We start from the raw sequence: 24,089 nt of genomic DNA, 5'->3' as shown, positions 1-24,089 counted from the left end.
GTTTCCTAATACTGACTTTTATTTCTGCAGAAGAAAATACACAGGCATAGCAGAAACAATGCAAATCTGTGTTCTCTTTCTCATCAGTTTAAGCAGTTTCCCATTTAAACAAAAAATGCAGGCTATTTGCAGGTACTTGCAGTGTTCATCTCAAAACTTGTCTCTATATTCTGGTTTTTAGGGGACTTGAAAATATTACACATTTTCCTTGCATGTGTTTTTATTCCAAATTGCTGTGTGCAGGCCACAGCTTTACATGAGGTTTTTACAGTGAGGCATTGCTGTGCATCTTCTCTCACGAGTCAAACATCCCTGCAGCTGCACTGTGCCAACACACTTTGTTCATGAGCTTCAAATAAATGACAGGATCTTGAAAATGTCACTGCACGCATGGTGTTCTCTGCATCCTCCCATGACATATCAGAGCTCAAAAGGTACAAGAGCCTCTCCAAATATGCTTTGCGTGGTGGCATCTTTTTGAATCTTTTGAATCTTTCATTTCATGTATGGCATCCTTAGCATCCTTCCACAATGTGTGCTGCTCACAGGGTTCTAGAGACTCTCCAAATATGACACTCTGCATAGATTGCTACACTTAATCATACATTGCGTGCACTATTTGTGAATTACTGGATTGTGAAGCTCACTTTTCACATGCAGCTCTCTGAATCCTCCTACCGTGTTTCCACACTTAGACACTCTTCACCATATATGCCATGTAACAGGTGCAGTCAAACAATCACATACTGATATTATTGTTTCGTTTTTGAAAGATTATCACTTCAGTTCACCATTTGGATGACACAGTGGGTTTGATGATGTTGCTCCTGCAGACACTCTTTAGTCTGAGGCTTAATTCCTCTAACAGCACGACTAATACTGGTCTGACCTTATGGGCCATGGGACATGATTCTCTCTTAAGTATGTTCTTTTGTTTGAAGCATGTTAGCAAACCTATATTTTCCATTAATAAATCTGGTTGCTGTGATATAATGTCGAATAGGGCATCTCCATAATGTTCAGTGATTGACAAGATTCCGTTCTCTTACCCTTAATATAATTTTATGTTTAGCTTTGATGACCCTACTTCTGTGAAGGTTATTATTGGTATATAAATGTAACCTTTTTTCTGAGTTACAGCTAATTAGGTTATGAGTTTCTCATTGCTTTCAGTATGTTGTCTCACCACAAAATGATGGAACACTCATTCATAACCACTGAATGTAATGCCCTGCATCTAACCACGTTCACACATTTCTCTTTCCTGGTAGTATTCTGTTTCATCAAAAACCGTGTGTACACTACTTACAGCGAATGGATAGAATCGCTGTCACCCAGACAATTCTGATATTTCCTCTTTGCTACTATTATTGTGTTTGAACAGTACAAACAGCCACTAAATATAGTCACCTGCCATCCAACAATTCTATGTTTCTCTTTGCTTTTAGGACTTTGTCTCATCACAGGAAGGTGGGGTCGGCGTCACGGAATTCCAGTGTGACGTGGAGGGAGGTGTTCGCGCGCCGGCGCTCGGGCCGCCACGCTGGCCCCGCAGTGACGTCACCGAGCCCCGCCCCCCTCAGCCGGTCCAGGAACAGCTGCTGCCTCGCCGCCGCCGCCGCCGCCCCGCCGGAGCTGCGCAGACACCGGCCGGCGGCCGCGCGCGCACAGCAATATAAATGCCAGTGAAACTTCAGTGAATTGTTCGTGGCGGACTCGACTGGGAGAAGCAAGGCGTTCCCCACACCCTGATGCCTCGCAAATTATCGGGATTAGGGTGTGTGACCTCTGCTGGCTCCGGGCTTGGATGTTCCTCTCCGACCATCACTGACTGCTTCTGGTAGTGCGTGCGGACCCATCTAGGCGAGAGCCCGAGACCTCTCCACCCGTAAACTGCAAAGCACAGACTATAAAGAACTTTGACTGACCAATTGTCAAACTACTTTGGAATCACTTGGCAATAGATGTACGTGATTCTGCAACGCTGATACAATCGCGCCTGCCGTTCGCTATAAATCGCCAGGGACTTGTGTTCCGTGTCAACGAAGGCACGCGTTGTGACATTTCCTTTGGAAGGGTAATTGTCCACCTCCGTAACAAACAAATCTGTGTGATGCCAATATCTAATCATTTATAAGGCTGTGTTTGAAGAAATGTCTTGTCCTGATGATGGCCACTACAACTGCATTCTATATGGACACTTGAGAAACTGTCCAATATGAACATTGGCCGAAACATGTCGACATTCTGAATCTCAGCAAATGCCAAATTTCTCGCCATTTTGCTACATTTTTTGTATCAGGAAGTGAAGGTGGATTATTTCACCTCGCCTGTGTTTGTTTTTCCTTAAGGCTTTTTTGTCATCTGGAGCCTTGCCTTATATAATTGTTTGACACTAATTTTATATTTTTTCTATTTGTGTCCTTTCACTTGACTTGTATGTGATTGATGTGCTTATCTGTAGTTTTTTAATGTTTTAGATTGTGAATTAAAATTATTCGCTTGTATGCCTCTCTCTCCTCTACCCTTGGTTTTTTGTGCTATTGACAATAATTTCTTTTGTTGTTATATAACCCTATGTATGTGTGACTAACAATATATCCAAGCCCGCTCTGAATGAGGGTAGTGAGGGGTAAGCAACTCCTAAGCACCAGGTCTCTGGTACTTTCTTTCTCTGCTTTGTGTTCACTTTACCCATCGCGAGTTTGCTCCCCCGAAAAATAAAATATTGGGTTTTGGCCTTATTTGCTAATACACTCATCACAAATGTTTACACACTTTGCTACAGCCACTAAATATAGTGTGTTTGCCTTTGGAGATTTCTATGGTTTTTGCTTCGCTACTGTTATTTTATCTCATCACAAACACTTGGCAAATTCATTAATATCCATTGTATGTAATCTCATTCCTGCCATCAAAGAATTATGGGATTTTCTCCTACTCACACCGTAGTCTCCTCCTTCTGTATTTTGTATAGGGACCCATTCTGCGTTCATTTTTTGCTCTCCCTCATGCTATTATCTTATTTGCCTAATTTTGCCTTATCGAAATCATAATTTAATGTTCTGCCCCTCAATAAACTAAATCCAATTTCAATGTTTTTGTTTAGCTCAGCTGAACTAGCAATTTCCTATATCTGTACCATCTTAAAAAAGTATAAGAATTCAAACTGTTCAAGACACATTTGCAAGCAATCATAATTATAAGCCTCCTTTTTTTTAAAAACCCATGAGGAAGTTCAGGGAAGTTACATCCATCAGAATTGCCAGAAATATGGGTGATTTGGTATTATGCCGAACACATTTTCTGGGTTTTTGAGAATGGGCAACATCTGCAACAGCAGCATTGCATGGTAACATAAACTATATTCAATTTTCCAATTCCTTCCACAATGTATGAACATTATTACATTAACATGTGTTTCTGCTGCTTAACACACATCTACTTACTGAACTGAAGAGTTAAATTAACTTGAATTTAGTTAACATACCATAGAACTCTCTACTTATTGGTATGGTATGGTACTGTTTATTTACGCTAAGGGCATCGTTCGGTATTTAACATTATCTCAAACATGGCATGTTCTTTCTAGTATCTGAGCAGTAAAGACATCAGGCATCGTACTGAACTTATTAACTCCACCTCAAGATATAGTCATGACCACAAACTCTGTAATATATGTACATACTCAATTAATATACACTGGAATGTGTTCAATATTGCATATACTGCTGACTGGTTGGCGACAGCTACACGCTGTTTTCATATCATCATCAACTGTTATAATGATGCACTGCTCCTTAAGGCAGTCTGGAAAAGCAAATTGATTTTATAACTCCCCAAACTAATTTCCATTAATAACTGGGCATAATTAGTTTGCACATTACTAAATTACTGACATTTTAAAAGTGAAATAGAGCAATTCATGCTCAACCATATAACTGCCAGAAAGGAAATTAATATAGATTCAAGTAGTCCTTGGAGATCTGCGGTAAAATAGCAGTAATCTATAAAGACTGCATGCATTTGGACATTCTATCATCAGCTCGCTCGTGGCTGATACTAGAGTTTGCAATGACTGCAGATTCTCCATTATACGAGGCCTCTACTCTTACTCTACCAGTACAAAAAATACGTGTGCATTTTTGGATGAGAAACACAAATTAATTGTTAGTGTAATCTGTTTATAACTTGATGAAATTAGAATGTAGAATGAGGCAGTATATGGGCACTGGTGACTTAAGCAGCACCTGAGCTGAGCTGCAGCTGAGAGGTCAGGATACATTTTGTAGCAATACATGATCAAGCCAGTAGAAAAGGTGACATTGGGCCTCATTATGACCCTGCCGGTCCGGAAAGAATGATGGCGTTTGTTTCCGGACCAGCTGATTCAGAGTCCTGCAGGCGGGAGGTGTCACTCTGACCTGGCGGGTTTAACACCACCGGCCTGCAGGCGGACATGGAAACACCGGCTCTGTCATAGACGGAACCAGTGTTTCCATGGTCCCCATCCCCATGGAGTCCAATGGGACTCCATGGGTATGGGGATTTACAGAATTCCGTCTCCGGAATTACCAGGTCACCGGGGTTGTAATGCTCCGGTGATTCCAGCAATCACTGAGGCGGAATAGTAATACGGGTCCGGCAGCAGCCTGTCGGTTTTTCCGGCACGGCTACTGCCGGACTCGTTATGAGACCCAATGTGTTCTCTCACATTTTATGTCGCATTTCAAGTTTTGATTTTAGGGGCGATCTTTCTGGATAATGAATGCGAGTTTGGAACAATGTTGATATACAGGGCTTAAGTTGTGGGTACATGCAGGGGTGGGGGTGTCGGGGGGCATAGTCCACCCCCTTTATTAAAAGGGTTGCCTCAGTCACCCCCAGCTAAAAGAGGAACATTGGATTCCCTCTTTGAATTCATGAATTAAAGCTGACGTCAGGGATCAAACCGCAGTTGTCAAGTTTGTAGCCGAGACCCTTCACCACTGCACTTTATAACATGATGAAAAATAACAAACAACTAAAGGTGAAATATCCCATTTCAGTACTGCAAGCCCTAGGGAAAATATTTGTATTGGTTCTTGGAGTGTAATACATTCACATTGTTTAACGTTTTCAAAAACGCTATTAGAAGAAAATATCCTGTCTCGGTTTTGTGTTTGTGTGTCTATTTTATGAAAGGCAAATGCCATTCGTCCTGTGCAATTTGAGTGGTTATGCAAAGCCAATTTAATGCAATGGGCCTGATTATGACTGAGGCTGTAGCTGTGCCGGTAAATACCGGCACGGCTGCCATTAGAGTCATGAATTTACCTGCACCCGGCAATGGGGATCTACCAGGCCATTCCCACCCTGGCAGACCCGGTAATTCCCCTTTGCCGGGTGCCCATAATAATTACTCCTCATTCCCATTTCAGCCCCATAGGGGCTCTTGTAAACAAAAACGAATCACTGCAAATCTGGTTGTAGAATCATCAGATTTACCAAGCAGATATCCATGCTTTATGGGAATTTTTCCAGTGCTAGTTGCCCGTCCGTTGCAGCGAAACGACAACCTCCTCTGGCTCAACTCCTCGTTACGAGTTAGACGTGGTGGTCATATCTGCTAAAGGGAGGTGGAAGTGTGTATACATTTACAGAGAAGAATTGTATGAGGATGCCAATCATTTATTGAGCAACCACATAGCCCCAGTTTTAAAAAGATGTTCAACTTTTTTTTTTAGAAAACTTTTATCAAATCAAGACCAATACTTTGTTTAAAGTTATTGTAATAGTTATTTCGATTGCTCATGGAATAAAGAAGCACAGGCCTTCATATATGTATGTTTTTTCTTTTTTTTCTCGGAGTATTGACAGACCTGCTCCTTCAGATGGTCGCAAGCATGACCTAGACAAAGATGCAACCATCCAGGAATATATAATATCTACATTCCCTGGTCAGACCATTTTACATAAAGGTGTGCTATGAGATTTGCATGATGGGGGAAAAACTTCCATCATTGCATCGTTAAACAAATTCTGCTTAGTCAGAGACATTTCTAATTATGTGCTTGCTCTCACCATTGCTACCACATTACAAAATATCTGTCTGTATAAGTCATCCCGGACATGCAAACTCCATACTATTTATAATCAATGGTTCACAATAGCCTTAAACTAGCTGATGGTCAAACCATGGAGGTCAGAGATAAAATGGCTACGTTCTTTGGGTTCATCACACACCAAAGCCTCTGGAACACACATCCCGCAATATAAGCAGGTAGTTTGTTTGGCCAAAACAATTATGACACTGAGGTCATCTCTTCTGGGCAAAGCTCATCTCGCTAATTATCCAAACATTGCAAAGTCAGTATGACGTCTCCTGTTCCACTTTGTCAACAAGAAGATTCCATCGTAGCCATCAGAAACACAATCAGTAAAGATGAACAACTACTCCTCCTTCCAGGAGTAAGGTGCACAGAAAGAGGAGAGTTTAGCTCTCCAGCAGGGAAACATTTTGGGATTGCCAGGGGTTGCAGCTGCTACCCCTGGCATCCCCTCTGCTACTACTATACATGTCCTTGCGACCCCTTGGCCACTGGAGAAAGAGACAGTGCCAAGAACAGATATCTGTGTTGCACCTGAAAAAAGGTGGTTGTAAACACAGCACAATGTGCCACCGCTTTTTTCAACTGGAATCTAAATCGTGTTAGCTGGAGAAATAACAGGGTTGCAGAAAAAGCAATGACGTTGTAATCACGAACAGGTTTGCAGTCCATTAGTGAAGAATGCCTGCATGTTTGGATTCAGAGGTGGGGCTGGCTGTGCACCTCATACCCTGTACTATAGCAACAGGAAGGGTATGGGGACTGGGTCTGAGTAGGAGCAACCTGCAGTGTCCAGTGAGAGTACAGCATGAATACAAATCACATCAGTGTTTCTCGTTGTCTGCTTTGCACATCCAAAGAGCCACTGGGATTGTGATAAGAGTGGTGTACCTCAGTGACTTCTGCCACCAATCCAGCCTGTGCAATGTGTGGCCTGCCTCAGATCTGCCAGACTTGCATCACAGGCAAACTGTAGATAGACACGAGATGAGATCATTAATTTACGTGAAGTTGCCCTCCGCCTTTGAATAAACCATCTATTGCTTCCTCAAGCAAAAAAATAATATATGTTTGGGTACTACAGGGGCAATGCACTTGCTTTGGAAACAAAGGATACAGTGCAACATGGTTTCAATTCCTGTTTCAGTGCTTAGAAACTAGAGGGGGCTGGCATTAAGCAAGATATAAGGGACGAAAGAAAATAATAACATGGGCCTTTTGTAGGGGTGATGTCATGGAGCTGCTGCTGCTGTTTATATTTTTAAATAAAAGAAAAACTGCAATGACTGTGACCTGCAACTTCCCCTTTATCTGCCATCTAACAAAAAAAAAACATTGCGGGTTACTTACCAAATAAGCAAAACATGAAGGTGATGGCTGGAAGGTTTGAAATCATTCATAACCACTGGTACAGATCTGGACAAAACTCCAGACCATCTTTTTTCAGCCTGCCAACCCACTATAAAAAGGGAAAGACCATATGAAAATCACGCTGGGTCCCAATCCAAAAGGGGCAGTACAGCCACGACTGCTAGGTTGCATTCCTTCTGCACGAGACTGCAAGCATCCCCAGACATGTTTCAGCCTCATTGGGCATCATCAGTGAGCAGAAGCCTAGGTCTGTAGGCCCAGCAGGCTTTTCTAAGAGTGATGTTGTGGACCTGCTGCTGTTTAGATTTTAAAATAAAAAAACCCTGCAAATACTGTGACCTGCAACACATCCCTCCACTTTATCTCCCATCTAACAAAAACAAAACAGTGGGGTTTTTACCAAATAAGCAAACCAGAAAGGTGATGGTTGGAAGGTTTCAAATCATTCATTACCACTGGCACAGCTCTGGGCAACCCTCCAGATCATCGTTTTTCTGGTTGGACTTGTGTTGGTCAGTTGCTGTTTCCAGTCTGTTTTCAGATATTTGGCAGGCACTGGCTGTCTGTGCTTTGGGGTTTAGGCCTCTTTCAGATTTGCTTTCTGTTTAGAGTTTACACCGAGGGATGTATAATAGTCCAGGTTGTTGTGTTGGACTACTGCTTACATTCACAGTAATTTGGTAATATGGGAATAGTCACACTGATATTAACGCTACATATGGTGATCCACTCTTGTACAAAATGTATATCATGTTACTGTGATATTGTAACCATAATTGTGTGGTGTACTGAGGAACAATGCTTTGTAATGCAACTTCCTGTTTTGCCCCATGATGTCACCTGTGGGTGGGGTTAAATTACACCATTTCCTGAGATGTCATCAGAGGCCAAGGGTCATGTGATGTCACTTCTGCTACCCCTGGCATTTTAGTAAAATGACGTTCCTGCTCTCCAGGACCATGCATCGCCTTTTTAAAGTGTTGTACGCTATGTGACATTTTTAGCGTCATTGTACATTTGAGTAATTCCTCCTTCCCATTAGACCCTTTTTGTAATGACATCTTTAGAAATAATTATTCAACTATTCCAGCGTTCTTATTGGACATAGGTAATCAATTGTTGCACTTGGTAATTTAATAGTGGCCTTGCAAGCAGGACTTCATAACCATTATTTTAAAAAAGAAAAAAGGTTTCTGAAAATCCCACTTGGGTTGATAATTATGGTCCAAATGCTGAACTACCTTTTCTGGCATCTTTCATAGAACACATATTACTAAAGGGTTGAAGGACCCTCTGGAGTCCCACAGATTGATGCACAATTTGCAGTCTTGTCTTTGACCTTTGAGAGGGATGTATACGATGGTCCTGGAAATAAGGGAGTTATTAAAAAGGCATGCTGTTACCATTTGATTTATTGGCTTCATTTGACTTAACTGCCCTTTGGATCCTCCTTGACTGACTAGCAAACTTCTTTGGACTTTCCTGCTCTACACTGTTTCTTCTACTCTTCAGTGCCTATTTGAGCATGTTGGTGAGGATAATCAGTGTCTATTATAACCAATTGCTGGTCAGTAATGATCCCGAGTGCAGGATACTTGACAAAGATTTCTGGAGAACCAGATTTGGACTGGGGCTTACTGGCTTTGCCTTAATGCTGGCAAATCAGTTGTCCTCCAGGCAGGAGCAGTGGCAGATGCTCTCCTACCCTTTCTGGTTGTTGTGCGGGTTGTCAACAATGTGTGTGTCATTTTATACCACTGTTTCCTTTGAGTCCCAGGCCAGTGCCATAGTAAAGATTGCCCATTGTCATCTTAGCCTGGTTTTCACATATGCCCTAGACTCAGCCCCATCATTGCACTGGTCCTCTCAATAATCAAATATTGCAGCAATATCAACATGGATCTCCCAGAATGAAGTCATAACAGACTTCATATGATCCACATTTGAAATGGGGGATTTGCCATTGCAGAGAGTCAATGGGCCTCATTACGGCCCAGGCGGTAAGGGGTTTACGGCAGCGTAAACAGCGCCGACCCTTACCGCCTGAGTACGAGGTCCCTTAGCGCCATGGCGGACTTAACACCTGCTTTTAGTAGGTGTTAAAATCCATGGCGCTAAGGGACCATGGAGTTAATTACGCCACCGTAATTTACGGTGGCGTAATTAATGCCTTCCCCACTCCCATTATGCCCTATGGGGCAAAAATGGGAATGGGGAAGGGTAAATAGGGATTGGGGACTTACCGCCCCGCCAAGGTCGGAATGGGGCGGTAAGTCCGCCAACCACCATGGCGTAAACGTAGTTTACGCCATGGTGGTAAAGTCACGGCCCAGGCGGTAACTTACTGCCTGGGTCGTAATGAGGCCCAATGTACCAGAGGTGATGGTGGAGCTGGATAAGTGTCTGTGAAAGCTTGGGAGTCCTTGGATGCCATAAGGAGGAGGAACCAATTCAACCCGTAGATACCTTCTAGGATTGCATGGACAATGTTTTAATCAAATGTGGATTTATGGAGAATGTGGTCACAACTCAGAAGGGAAATTGCCTAGCAGAGGTGTAGATGCAGTGTTCAAACCTGGAGAAGAATGTGAAGGGTTTGCATGCAGTGATTTGGCAGCAGACCAGTGAGCAAGAGGTTGAGGATGCATAGGTGGTACCCCAGATGTCATGTCCCTCAGTACCAGCTTGTTACCCTGTTAAATCCCCCCCCCCTGAAGTCTCAGTATGCTATGTCCTTTTGTGGCCCGTTCCGCACCTACTGGCACAGGCCTCAAAGAGTAAGTTCTTAGGGAGGAGAACCAAGTAAACCACCATCAGGACTTCAGTACTCACATATTAGAAAATAACCAAATAAACCTCTATCGCACTACAGTGCCCACAATTTCAAGGGTTAACTATAGGACTGGTTGAAGCCTGCAAGATTTCTGAGTTGTACATGAGTATGTAATTGATTCACCACAATCTTTCAACATTTAACCTATCAATCTCAATCTGGAATGCTAGCTTTCTCCAAGGCATGTAATGTAAAAGAGGAATAATAATAATAATAATAATAATAATAATAATAATAATAATAATAATAATAATAATAATAATAATAATAATAACAATAATAATAATATTTACCTCAGGACTTTAGTATTTCCAGGAAAGGGAGGAGACCGGGGCTTCATCATCTGGGCCTGCACTTCCAGAGGTGGAAGGCAGGCACACATCCTCCTTTATCAAGATTCAAGAAGGACAAGGGACATCCCTATCCCTGAAAGTGAACACCTTGTCATGGATAGGGATGCCCCCCCTTAGATTTACAGATGGGAAGACTGTTTAGAAGCGCATATTCATTGTGAAATGGGACTGATGCAATACTCCAGTCAAGTGGGTATTCAAAGGAAGGGTTACATCTTTGGAACTACAGAGAAGTAGAGGCACATGCATCAGTGTTACAGTCTATCTCCTCCAAGAGGGTGTATTTATCATCCATTGACCCAGCAGTATCCACCCAGTAGTGGAAACATCTGCAAGTTTATCAATATTGGGCACACATCCTCATCACTGGACCTACCAGCACAGGAATCCTTCAGTACCTGGAACCTATGAACCTGAGAAAATCACCACTGCCCTCTGTGCATGCTGTACCAGTGACCGCATTCATCACTAGGCCATATTTGCCACCCACACCACAATCACTTAAGTTATTTTCAGTGTTGGTGGTGGTAGGCTTGTGAGTGTAGTGCTATTTTCACAGGCATGGAGACACCAGCTAATGCTTCATGATGACACATACTGCCTGAATCACCAGATGATAATTAGTCAGGAGGAGCTGTATGCCATAACAGTGGAGGACGCCATGGTGTTGCAAATGCTCCATCACCTACCATTTTGTTTGTGACTATCCCTGCATTAGGCAAGTGGGATGAAAAGGTTAGGTGGTTTGACTACCCCTGAATGTGGAGCAAGAAGGATAGTGTGCAAGTATTGTTACTAAATTACATGAACCACTTTCAAAGTCTATTCCTTTGTAGAAGAATGATACCATACACAACACTAAAAGTCAAACCACTAACCTCTGTCTGTACAGTTGAAAAGGCATGAAAATACTGAATATATAGTTAACAAGTTAATTTGAGTTAAATTAGATAATCGGTAATCAATTTTCTGAAACAAATTAAGCTGAATTATGTTGTGGGCCTATAAGTGCACAGCATTGCAAACTTGCATATAGCAATGACACTATAATATTTTCTGAAAGTAGACATTCAATTAATTATTTTGCACTGTTATGACATATTTCCAGGTTTCACCTGCAGAATTAAAAAAAAACTACCAGCATGATATGGTCCTCTGGCTTATGGCAACCATACCACCCCTATCCCAGGCAGATACAACAAGACTTAGAGACAATCTAAGATGAAGATGGCAGAAACAACCATGCTGATGTTGCAACATCAATAGGCGCATGCACTAGACATGAAGTTGATATGCACTCCACATGACAAACATCTACACTAGGTCAAATGTGCATTTATACATGAAAAATATGAGCATAGCAACCGCAAGACATGAATAACACTAAAATAACCAATGTATAAACTGAATGCAACACAAATGACACACAGGTATAGCTCTCTAATATAGAAATAAGAGAGTAACAGGGCAGCCATCTTCTATAAAATTGATGCCGCAAAATGTTTTTAAATAGACAAAATCCTCAAGGCTTTCAGAGAACTCAAAAGGCTGAATCTGCAAAAGTACAGAGCTGTGCAGAGCTCAGGCAGTAGTTGGCAGTTAGTGCCAACCTCAGAAGGAGATAAATTGGATGAGAACGATGGATCAAAGGCACAAGACAGTGATTCGCAGGACACAGGCAGGATACTCCCCAATTAATTCAATCTTATAAAAGCACATCCAAACTTTGTTAGGCAAAGGCAACATCACAGTGAACCAAAAGGACCCTGTGGAGACTAAAGAGTGTACCTAGAGGCAACACAATGCATTGCACATGCATTAATAATAGCTAAAGTCTCAATAAATAGGTGGTAATTCCCGTCATACACGGTCCTCTAGCATGTGTCTTGTATTTGCAAAACAATGGCTACTAATTAGATGCCAGCAAAAGTTAGGACACCTGTGGTACTCACTAAAAGCACAAACAGACCCAAGGTCAAGAACATAGAGCTTGCCCAAAGTCATTCTCTAAGGAATGAGAGATGGTAATTTCTTTAACGGATAGAAGAGAGTTCAGGGGTCTCTCTCTCCCTACTACCTGCCTGGCGCATATCTTGATGACATGTCAAAATGTCCAAGGTTGGTCAGCAATAAGGCACCCGACTGAATCCCTTAGTGGCATGCCCCCCTCCATGTAGTGTACCAGAAAATGTGTTTTCTTAGAATAGATGTGTTTTGACTTTAATCAATATTGGGATGGTTTCAGGATGAGATATCAGATATAATTTACACAATTAACTGTGTAACCCTTATATGATCCATGTTGTCACATATCTTAACCAATCATAATTCCCCGTAGGTTTTGTAAAATTCAGAGGATGTATAACATGAGAGATGACTCGTACGAGGTATTTAAAATGTTGTTTATATGAATTCGGGGAGAGACTCAAGATTGTGATGCGTGTATGCTGTCCCTGCTTTATATAGACGATAAGCTGAACTTTGCCTTGCACTTTGCCTAATTCATCATTGAGTTTGTCTTGGAGTATTTCCAGAACCTCTGGCATACCACGCAATCTGGGTCCAGTGAACATAGCTCATGCAGTAGAATTTGAAAATACATCACAACAAATTATTGCAGCTGTAACCCGCTAACATGCAAACACATGAGATAATAAACTGAGCATATATGGCACACTGTTGTTGTGGGAACCACCTTGAAAATCATTCCACCTAGAAAGGGCATATTGGTGAAGTAACAAAAAGTGCTCATGTTTTCAGATGCCATTTAGCAGGGAGAAATGCCACAAATTAAGGTGTACGCCTCACTGTGCAGTGTTGTGGATGTAAACAAACATGATCAAACCTCAAGTTAGAACAGCATCCATCACAGACCACTACAGTCAATCACTGAAACTAGGGAACAGCAGCAATGTTTTCTTGCCTACAGTATGAAGTGTGGGTGGTATGGTGACTATGCACTGGTGTAGGACTGCCGTATACATTTTCCGAATTCATACCAGTCCTATTCACAGTATTCTCTTTTTGTAATACATTAGTGTGGGCATTAGCCCATAAAAGTGCATATGGAGTATCATTCAAGTCACCAATATGGAATCACAATATAACAAAACAAGTATACAAAAGAAGTCAGATTCAATACGAAAAACATAGGTTAAAAACAATTAAAATCAAAAACAATATTTAACATCTGTTTAAAATCACAAATGGGGCAATATTCTAAGCATACTAAAATACATATATCTGAAAAGGCACATCCTCTTAGCATCCTACTTGCCATGCTTTAGCTAGAAAGCTAGAAACTGCAAAAAACACTTCCTTAAAGCATGCCAATTTACAAATAACAAGAGCATCACTAGGTGAACAAGCCTGGTATTTCACAAGAACCATAAGGATACATTGTTCCATAGTGAGATGTATTTTGAGCAATCAAAAGGGAAGTAGATAATAGTCTCTATCACACCAAAACAAAATGGGCAATATTTAGAAGAGTTAGCCTATTTATACGAGAACACTGTGACCGGGAAGATATTTAAACAAAATTAGGAAAACTCTCGGTCAGGTAGCTGTTAGATGTAAGAACGGTTTTATGAGCAATATACCTAGGAAATCTCAACTGGGAACCAGATGCACACACTTACTTTTCTATATAAAGGCCATCTAATTAATCAAAGAATTGCATATCAAAGTTTTGGTAGCCAACTTGGTCCATGCCTTTATCTGCCACACAGTTTTCTTGCACAGAATGCAGGTTGCAATATGCTATTGCTTTTGTCCCACTTAAAGACCTTCTACACTTTTCAACAATTTTTGCTGTGCCAAGAAAATGTGTCCTCCTACACCAATGCGACATTGAGGTTTGTTGTGGGGTTTTCGTTGCAGTCACATGCTGAGGGTTAGTGCTGTCACATCTACCAGATTGTCTTTTAAAGACTGGTAGAAATGTATCAGAATCACTCATTTCCATACTTAGCTGCTGCAGCTAGGACTCGGGTGGGTCACCTTCTTCGTGCTCTTAATCATCATCTTCATATTCAGACACAATAGTTATCTCAGAGAGAGAGATCAGGAACTTCCTATATTCTGAACTTCTGAACTGTGTGTTGCTTCTCTGTGCTGTCAGTACATACAAACTGCAACTCCTTTCCCCCTTCCCAACCAGAAATAATCAGTTGAACCACCACCTTCTGCTCCTCCTTCTACAGGTTCTGAGCTTGTACAATTTTACCTTTCACACCATATGTATGTTTCGCCTACAGTGCTGCTATTGAATGTGACATTGATGTCTTGTATTTAGCATGCACCCTTCTGGCATTCCTGATGCACACAGCAGCTAGTGTTCCTCATGTAAATGTCCTCTACTTGCATACTACTCTCTTTCCACACTACTTTTTTATGTTTCAGACTGGATAGCACTAAAGATAGTCATTTCCCTATACCGAATGAAAAATTGATTGTGTGTTGTGTACTTTGTGACAGTGACTGAATGTATTCTCATCCTGCCACCAAAGGATTCACAGACATTTAGGGCCTGCTTCACAGAAGCGATTTATAATGGTGCAATCCCATAGAGAAACACTCTGTGAATCAGGCCCATATTCTGCAAATAGAAAGTTCTCCCCCTCTATCACACAAGTTGGCACAATATAACCATTGTATGGACTCTCCTGCCTCCAAAGTATAGGACTCTCTGAAACAAATTAATATTTTCTCTCATCATATAAAGAAGGCACTGGGCCTCATCAGGGGTTGGGAGAAGCGGCAAAAATGTGTAAGTAACGCTATTACCACTGCAATACCGCTCTGCCCAATCCTGAGTTTGGGCAGAAAGTGGGAGGTTTAGCTTCAGCTTTTTGCACGAGGTAAAAGCGTCTACTTTCCACCCTTTTTCAGCGCTATTAGCACAGCGCTAATTGTGCCTGTGCTAAAAATGCTGTCACTGCCCCATTGAGCCCTATGGACTCTAACAAAGAATAATAGTGCTGGACTGAGATGCAGTAACGCTGTTTGCATTGCTGGTTTCCCAGTGCAATTGCTGCTGCAATACCGCCAAGGCAGTGATGATGCCTAGTGTGCGTTATAGCTAGTAAATATAATCTAGTTCTAACTAAAAACAATCTGAATTAGTTTAATCTGCAACCATAATTTTCTTTTATATTGACTCATCCGGTAAACCCTTACCACCTTACTACGAGGTCCCTTTGCGGGACCCGAACTCAATGGCTGGTTTTACCAGCCATTAAGGAATGGGGCCGCAAAGGGACCTTGGAGGCAATTACGGTACCGCAATTTGCGGTACCGTAATTGCCGCCTTCCCCATTCCCATTGAGCCCTATGGGGGCTCAAATTGGAATGGGGAAGTGCCATGGTGAATGGGGAATTACCGCCCCCACACACCTTGGAATGTGGCGGTAATTCCGCCACTCACCATGGCGGACTTGGTACAGTACCGGCGGCAACCATGGCGCTAACAGCGCCATGTTTACCGCCTCGCGTGTAATGAGTCCCAGTGTCTTGATATGACCTACATTCATCAGAGGGAAAAACTGTCACCATCAGCATGTGTAAGAAAAATACACAGGTACCAAAATGTGTTACATTGCAAGCACAGTGCAATCCTTTGGTCTAGAGTCCCTCTTAATGGCATGTGCTTTATTATCAATGGGGGAGTGCCAGCATTGTACGTGGGAATACAATGGTTGCACATAGGAATATGACAAATCCATCCTACATACCATAGTCTGTTTCATGGGCGTAGGGCATGGGGGGACAGGGGAATTTCACCCACAATTTTAAGTGAGGGGGATATAATAGCATTTATCCCCCCCAGAATATGTGTTGTTGTGCACAGTTCAGTGCACTGTGTCTCTGCACTATCTGCAGTTGCATCATGCAGCGTGTAGAAATATGTCTGCAGGTGCAGCCATCAGCTGCAAAAGTTCAAGTTCTGCAGATTGTCTGCAGGCTAAAAGTACTTCTGCTCGCACAACACATATTTCCGAGAATGGCCACTGGAAAATCCTGTCAACGGCTGTAAACAAATGTCTTCATCCACCCCTCTCCCTTCCCCTGCTGACCCCAGACGGATTCAGAGCAATAAGATGGAGGACTGAAGGGAGGCACCTGACCCCTCACCTGTGTGTGCTGTGCATGCATACTCGAAGTCCTTCGATTAAGCAATTGCCACTACGGCCTGAAGGTAAGTACAAAAGCAAATGTGTGTGTGCCTGTCTCTGTGAGAGAGAAAGCGATACTGTTCATGTGCAGGTATAATGGTGTATGAATGTGCAATGTGAACAGGGTCAAACTGGGCCATACAATTGTCTTGGGCACCATTGAGAAAATTGCCCACAGTTGCAAACTGCTATTCATTCCTTTTGTGACACGGTTTGAATATTAACCAAGGAGGAGTTTTTTGATAACGTGTGATGCAAATTGTGCATTTTAAAGAATATTTATTCAGCAACACTGGTCAAAACTACTAGCTGCAGAGTAAATAAACTCATCTACTGGCCCAAATTAGCCAAAAAAGAGGGCCATTTTGACCAACAACTGGCCCACAAAAGCATTTTGTATTTTTGGTTCGGCCATGGGCCTATTGCCCTATAGGCCAGTCCGGGCCTGGATGTGAGCATATGTGTGTGTTCAAGTGTGAGTTTGTGTTAGAGTATTTGTGTGTGAGCTTGTGTGGTTATGAATTCTCGAGTGAGATTTAGTCTGCGTGGGGATGTTGTGTTTGTGATATGATGAAAAGAGATAGGGGGTTGTGGGTTGTGATGGAAGGAGCTGGTGCTAGAGGATGGGACTGGTAAATGTGGACAAGCATTGATCTTTTTTTTTTATCTGACTTGGCAATTTATTGGCATTATGGGAAATGGCAGCATGACTTTTCTTAAGGTTGTTATCGCCTATATTGGCGTAGATTGCATGAACATATTTGTATACAATAGCCTGCCAATGTGGCTGGCATTATGGGCCAAGCCAACATGTGTTTGCTTACATGTAGGTACTTATCTGTGTTGGTACAGCCTGCATGGGCATGTTTTTATGCTGTGTCATTGCAATGCTACTGGCATTATGGGCAAAGCCAAAATGAGTGTTCTTATATGGGTAAATGTTACACAACCTGCATGGACATGTTACAGTGGCAGCATGGGCATACTTTCTTCATGTGTCATGTCAATAATACTGGCATTTTTGGCAAAAACAATGTGAGTGTTCTTAGGAGGGTCAATGGCCTATAGTGGCATAACCTGCATGGGCATGTTTATAATGGCATGGTAATATTACTGACATTATTGGCAAAGACATCATGAGGGCTCTTCCATGGAGATACTGACCACTATTGCCACAGCCAACATTGACACGTTTTATCTAGTTATGTTATGTTATGTATGTGCTTGTAACGTGCCGAAAGCCTGCAGGCATCAGGGCGCAGAGAAACCTGAGATACAGATTCACAACCTGATCCCAACTAGCAGCTAAAACCCGATATGCACTGAGAGCTTGCCTTTGATATCAGGGTTTATTGATTTTCAATGCTCCTGCACATAAGAGGCTCTACCTGGGGATATGAGGCTATAGCTGGGTGTAGACCCATTGCATGTGTATCAAGGTGGCAGCAGCTGCACATACAATATGTATCTAAAGACAGGGAAGGTGTGACCTGATTCACCAAACATACAAAGGTTTGTCTGGGCTTCTTTGAAGTGAGTGTGGAAGGGCTGTTGGTGGAAGTGGGGTTAACTGGATACAGGCAAACATGTTAGGCAACCAATCATTGCCAGCTGCCTGGGCCGCACCCACTGACTCCCAAAATCCACAGCAAAATAAATCAGGTGGTTTCTTCCCCCAATGCAGGCAAACTGGTGCAGCCTCCACGAAGAACCTGTTGGGTTGGGAGACAAGGGTGCCCACAGCTCCTGAAGGGCCCTGGTGTATGGAAGCACAGGTCCATGAATGAAGCTCTCATCTGGTCTGGAGTACAGGCAGCATGGAGCAAATTGATGAATATTTTGAGATGCCTACATTGCTGTGGTACATGAATCTTTGTTTTGTCACTTTTCATCACTACTGTATGACAATTACACAGGTACATGTTGCAGCTCTACTCTCTCATGTTGTTTCTCACTGTTATGTAAACTGGAAGATTGGCTCCTTAAAACAATCATGCATACAGAAGGTGAACATGCATTTTAGGCATTGATATAAATGGTTTGAGTGCATGTTATGGATGCACAGTCCTCCTTAACCCATCACATCTTATGACATTTCTCTACTCATAGTTCTCTCACCTAGAGTTTGAGTTCCACCTGGCTAATGAGGGTTCTGGGATGTTACAGCTGATGTAGACAGTGGAATGGGTTACTAACCCACCCTGGGTTACCGAAGCTGTAACCCAGGGCGGTAAAATAGCCTATTGTCATTCATTGAACAGAACACTGTGCATGTTGTGTTCAAAAAAATGAAAACACTTTGCCAAGATGGCCGCCATGGTTGTAGAGGGTGGGTCTCCCATTACCATGCCAGCCACAAAAGCGAGATGTAGTGAAGCTTCTCCTGTGGCGGTGGGCTGTGTCACCGCCACAATCATGTACGTGCGGTTGGGAAGGGGGGTAGGCATTATTTATTTTTTTCTAAAAAGGAAAAGGGTGGGTATCTAGAAGATGGCAGAGCGGGGCAGAGGAGGCATTCTGCAGGGTTCCAAGATCAGAGGTTTCAGCCCACAATCTGTGGAACCTGATTGGCTGCGCCCCAGCCCCTGATGCTTATGCAATATACTTGAACAATCTCTGGCATATAACATCAATGACCTTTTTGCAACGATTGTCATCATGGAGCAAAGCAGATTACCAGTGGCTGGCATTTACATAGACACTAAACAGTGATTGGCTTTGCAAAGCAGTCATATTTATAGGCAGTACTGGAGGAAATTGGGCTCGGTATCAAGAACATGCACAGTATTGAGGCTCTACATGCACAACAACACTGCAATCCAAATCACTATGTTATTTGTGTATCTCTTTTATATCCGACATGAACTGCCAATGTTGCCCATTAACAACGTTTGCCTACTCTGTATGTATGGAAACCCTTACAACCAGTCTCTCATTGAATGACGCAGAACACAGGTGAGAGCCCATGCCACCTCTGCGAAACCAGAAAACCAACAACATCAAACGGGTATGTAGTGCGCTTCCATGCCAAGGCAGCCAGGACAATACTGCACTGATGATCGTAATAAGGGTGAAATCAGGTATTTAGTTGTCCTGACAGCCTTGCAAAATGTCTATCTTGGGTTGACTAAGCGATGTATAAAATAGCACTGCCCTCCAAGACAAAGACAATTTCCTGCAGAAAAAGATTTGCATTTGGGCTAATTTGCATACCCACATTGCCTTGGTGAAGTGGCTCAGACCTGGAGGAGAACTTCCAGCAATGGCTACTAGGCGGTATTATGGAATGTGTGACTTGGCTCACATGGACTGTTCTACTTGCTTATTGAACATGTAATGATGACTTATAATGTAATATTTTGTCTGCTATGTTGGAATTACTTCTTCTATATCATATCCGCAAGCGGGAAAGACAGATTGACCTATGAAAGTCGGTCTTACCCAGGCGCGATGCTCTATTCACTGCTCGCACCAATGCCATTAACATAGAAAAAGGACTAAGTGGTTTTGGAACATATATCTTATTGCTGGCGTCATCTGGACAGGGACCTAGTCCCTTTTCCATTTTAATGGTGGCATCCATTTTCTTTCTTTTTTTTTTTCCGATGGGAGATGGGCTTGCGGTGAGCTGATCTCCCATCAGTAAATCCCAGGGTGCAAATAGCTTACACGTCCCAGCTGACGGGGGCACCCATGGACTTTAATGGCCCGGAGCCCGATCCTAGACCCGAGCTTTGCTCAAGCCTACCACAGCTCAGACTGATGTGCCTTTAAAGCCCATGTCTACCCACCCACTGGGGCACAAAAGCTATATTCACTCTGCCTCTTAAAAAAAAATTCCACTTTGTACCCTAATAAACTTTGTAACCAGAAACAAACAAAGAAATGATTGTTCAAATGTGTTATAAAGGGGTCGATTCATGGAATTAATGTGCACTGAAAATTCCCGCGCAGAGGTGCCAAAACGTGCGATTCGCGTGCGCAAGAAAACCATTGGATGTGCGCTGAAAAAGTGCGCCGCGCACGCCGGCGCACAGGTCATCCAAACACTGCGAAATCGCACATAGCGTGGTGCACATCACAAAAGTACGCGGAACACGGGGCGTAACACTCGGAATGGGGAACAACGCGTGAAAATATGGCCGTCACAGGGGAAGTACAGGAGGCAAGTGCGCAGAACACCCACACGCTCGCCTACAACCTGTATTCATGGAATCGAATAGGGCAAACCAGCGCACAATAAAAGACGCGCACAGGGCCAAACAAGTACGCCACAAGAAAGCAGCCGGTAGCGTCCCTGTGCCTGAAATAAATGTGCACCAAAATGTGCGCCAACAAAAAGCACCCATATACAGCCATGATGAATGGTCCATACAGTGGCCCTCTGGGACAAATGAGGTGCAAAGTGGTACCGACAAACACGGACACCCGCTGTGTGAAAAATAGCATGTGTGTGTGTTTCGGGATGCGTGGGAAGTTCCACACGTGATTGGCCTGGGTACGTGTACTTCGGTGTGCGCGGGAAGTTCCACACGCGATTGGCCTTGGTACGTGTGTTTCGGGATGCGCGGGAAGTTCCACATGCGATTGGCCTGGGTACGTGTACTTCGGGGTGCGCGGGAAGTTCCAGACGCGATTGGCCTGGGTACGTGTGTTTCTGGATGCGCGGGAGGTTCCACACGCTATTGGCCTGGGTACGTATGTTTCGGGATGTGGCGGGAAGTTCCACACGCGATGGAAGTTCCACACGCGATTGGCCTGGGTACGTGTACTTTGGGGTGCGTGGGAAGTTCCACACGCGATTGTCCTGGGTACGTGTGTTTCGGGATGCGCGGGAAGTTCCACACGCGATTGGCTTGGGTACGTGTACTTCGGGGTGCGCGGGAAGTTCCACACGCGATTGGCCTGGGTATGTGTGTTTTGGATGCGCGGGAGGTCCCACACGCGATTGGCCTGGGTACGTGTACTTCGGGGTGCGCGGGAAGTTCCACATGTGACTGGCCTGGGTACGTGTGTTTCGGGATGCGCGGGAGGTTCCACACGCGATTGGCCAGGGTACGTGTGTTTCGGGATGCGGCGGGAAGTTCCACACGCGATTGGCCTGGGTACGTGCATTTCGGGGTGCGCGGGAAGTTCCACACGCAATTGGCCTGGGTACGTGTACTTCGGGGTGCTCTGGAAGTCCCACACGCGATTTCAGCAGGGTACGTGTATTCCGAGGTACGTGGGAAGTTTCACACGCGATTTGAGCAGGGTACGTGTATTTTGGTGGTGCCCGGGAGTGCTACACGTGATTTGGCCTTGTGGGTCCTCCCAGGTATTCCCTCTACACCCTCCACGGCCCCTGCAGGCAGCCCACACCACAGGGGACTACCCTGCACCCCTGCTCATGTCCCACAGGCAACCCATCCACCATGGCCATGCCCCCCAGCCAACCCACATGTCACCTTGCACTACTGATCACCAACACATGTCTCCCAGCACCCCCATCCCCCAGCACTGTGGGGCACCCCCCACCAGGCCCCCACTCATGTCTCCCATCACCCCCACCCCCCAGAAGTGCAGGGCACCCTCCACCAGGCCCCCACTCATGTCTCCCATCACCCCCACCCCCCAGCAGTGCAGGGGCACCCTCCACCAGGCCCCCACTCATGTCTCCCACCACCCCCATCCCCCGGCAGGGCAGGGGCAGCCTCCACCAGGCCCCCACTCATGTCCAACTCATGTCTCCCTGCACCCCCACCCCCCAGGATCCAGGGGCAGCCTCCACCAGGCCCCCACTCATGTCTCCCACCACCCTCAACCCCCAGCAGTGAAGGGGCACCCTCCACCAGGCCCCCACTCATGTCTACCACCACCCCAAACCCCGGCAGTGCAGGGCACCCTCCACCAGGCCCCGACTCATGTCCAACTCATGTCTCCCTGCACCCCCACCCCCCAGCATCCAGGGGCACCCTCCACCAGGCCCCACTCATGTCTCCCAGCACCCCCACCCCCCAGCATCCAGGGGCACCCTCCACCAGGCCCCCACTCATGTCTCCCAACACCCCCACCCCCCAGCAGTGCAGGGCACCCTCCACCAGGCCCCCACTCATGTCTCCCAACACCCCCACCCCCCAGCAGTGCAGGGCACCCTCCACCAGGCCCCCACACATGTCTCCCATCACCCCACCCCCCAGCAGTGCAGGGCACCCTCCACAAGGCCCCCACTCATGTCTCCCAGCACCCCCACCCCCCAGCAGTGCAGGGCACCCTCCAGCAGGCCCCCACACATGTCTCCCATCACCCCCACCCCCCAGCAGTGCAGGGCAGCCTCCACCAGGCACCCACTCATGTCTCCCAGCACCCCCACCCCCCAGCATCCAGGGGCACCCTCCACCAGGCCCCCACTCATGTCTCCCATCACCCCCACCCCCAGCAGTGCAGGGGCACCCTCCACCAGGCCCCCACACATGTCTCCCAACACCCCACCCCCCAGCAGTGCAGGGGAAGCCTCCACCAGGCCCCCACTCATGTCTACCACCACCCCCAACCCCAGCAGTGCAGGGCACCCTTCACCAGGCCCCCACTCATGTCCAACTCATTCTCCCTGCACCACCACCCTCCAGCATCCAGGGGCAGCCTCCACCAGGCCCCACTCATGTCTCCCTTCACCCCCCACCCCCCAGCAGTGCAGGGGCACCCTCCAACAGGCCCCCACTCATGTCTCCCACCACCCCCACCCCCCAGCAGTGCAGGGGCAGCCTCCACCAGGCCCCCAGTCATGTCTACCACCACCCCCACCCCCAAGCAGTGCAGGGCACCCTACACCAGGCCCCCACACATGTCTCCCATCACCCCCATCCCCCAGCAGTGCAGGGACAGCCTCCACCAGGCCCCCACTCATGTCCAACTCATGTCTCCCTGCACCCCCACCCCCCAGCATCCAGGGGCAGCCTCCACCAGGCCCCCACTCATGTCTCCCACCACCCCCAACCCCCAGCAGTGAAGGGGCACCCTCCACCAGGCCCCCACTCATGTCTCCCATCACCCCCACCCCCCAGCAGTGCAGGGGCACCCTCCACCAGGCCCCAACTCATGTCTCCCACCACCCCCATCCCCCGGCAGGGCAGGGGCAGCCTCCACCAGGCCCCCACTCATGTCCAACTCATGTCTCCCTGCACCCCCACCCCCCAGGATCCAGGGGCAGCCTCCACCAGGCCCCCACTCATGTCTCCCACCACCCTCAACCCCCAGCAGTGAAGGGGCACCCTCCACCAGGCCCCCA

This window comes from Ambystoma mexicanum, chromosome 1q, assembly GCF_040938575.1.
Source record: "Ambystoma mexicanum isolate Mex_15411 chromosome 1q, UKY_AmexF1_1, whole genome shotgun sequence".
Lineage (NCBI taxonomy): Eukaryota > Metazoa > Chordata > Amphibia > Caudata > Ambystomatidae > Ambystoma > Ambystoma mexicanum.
This window is presented reverse-complemented; position numbering follows the sequence as displayed.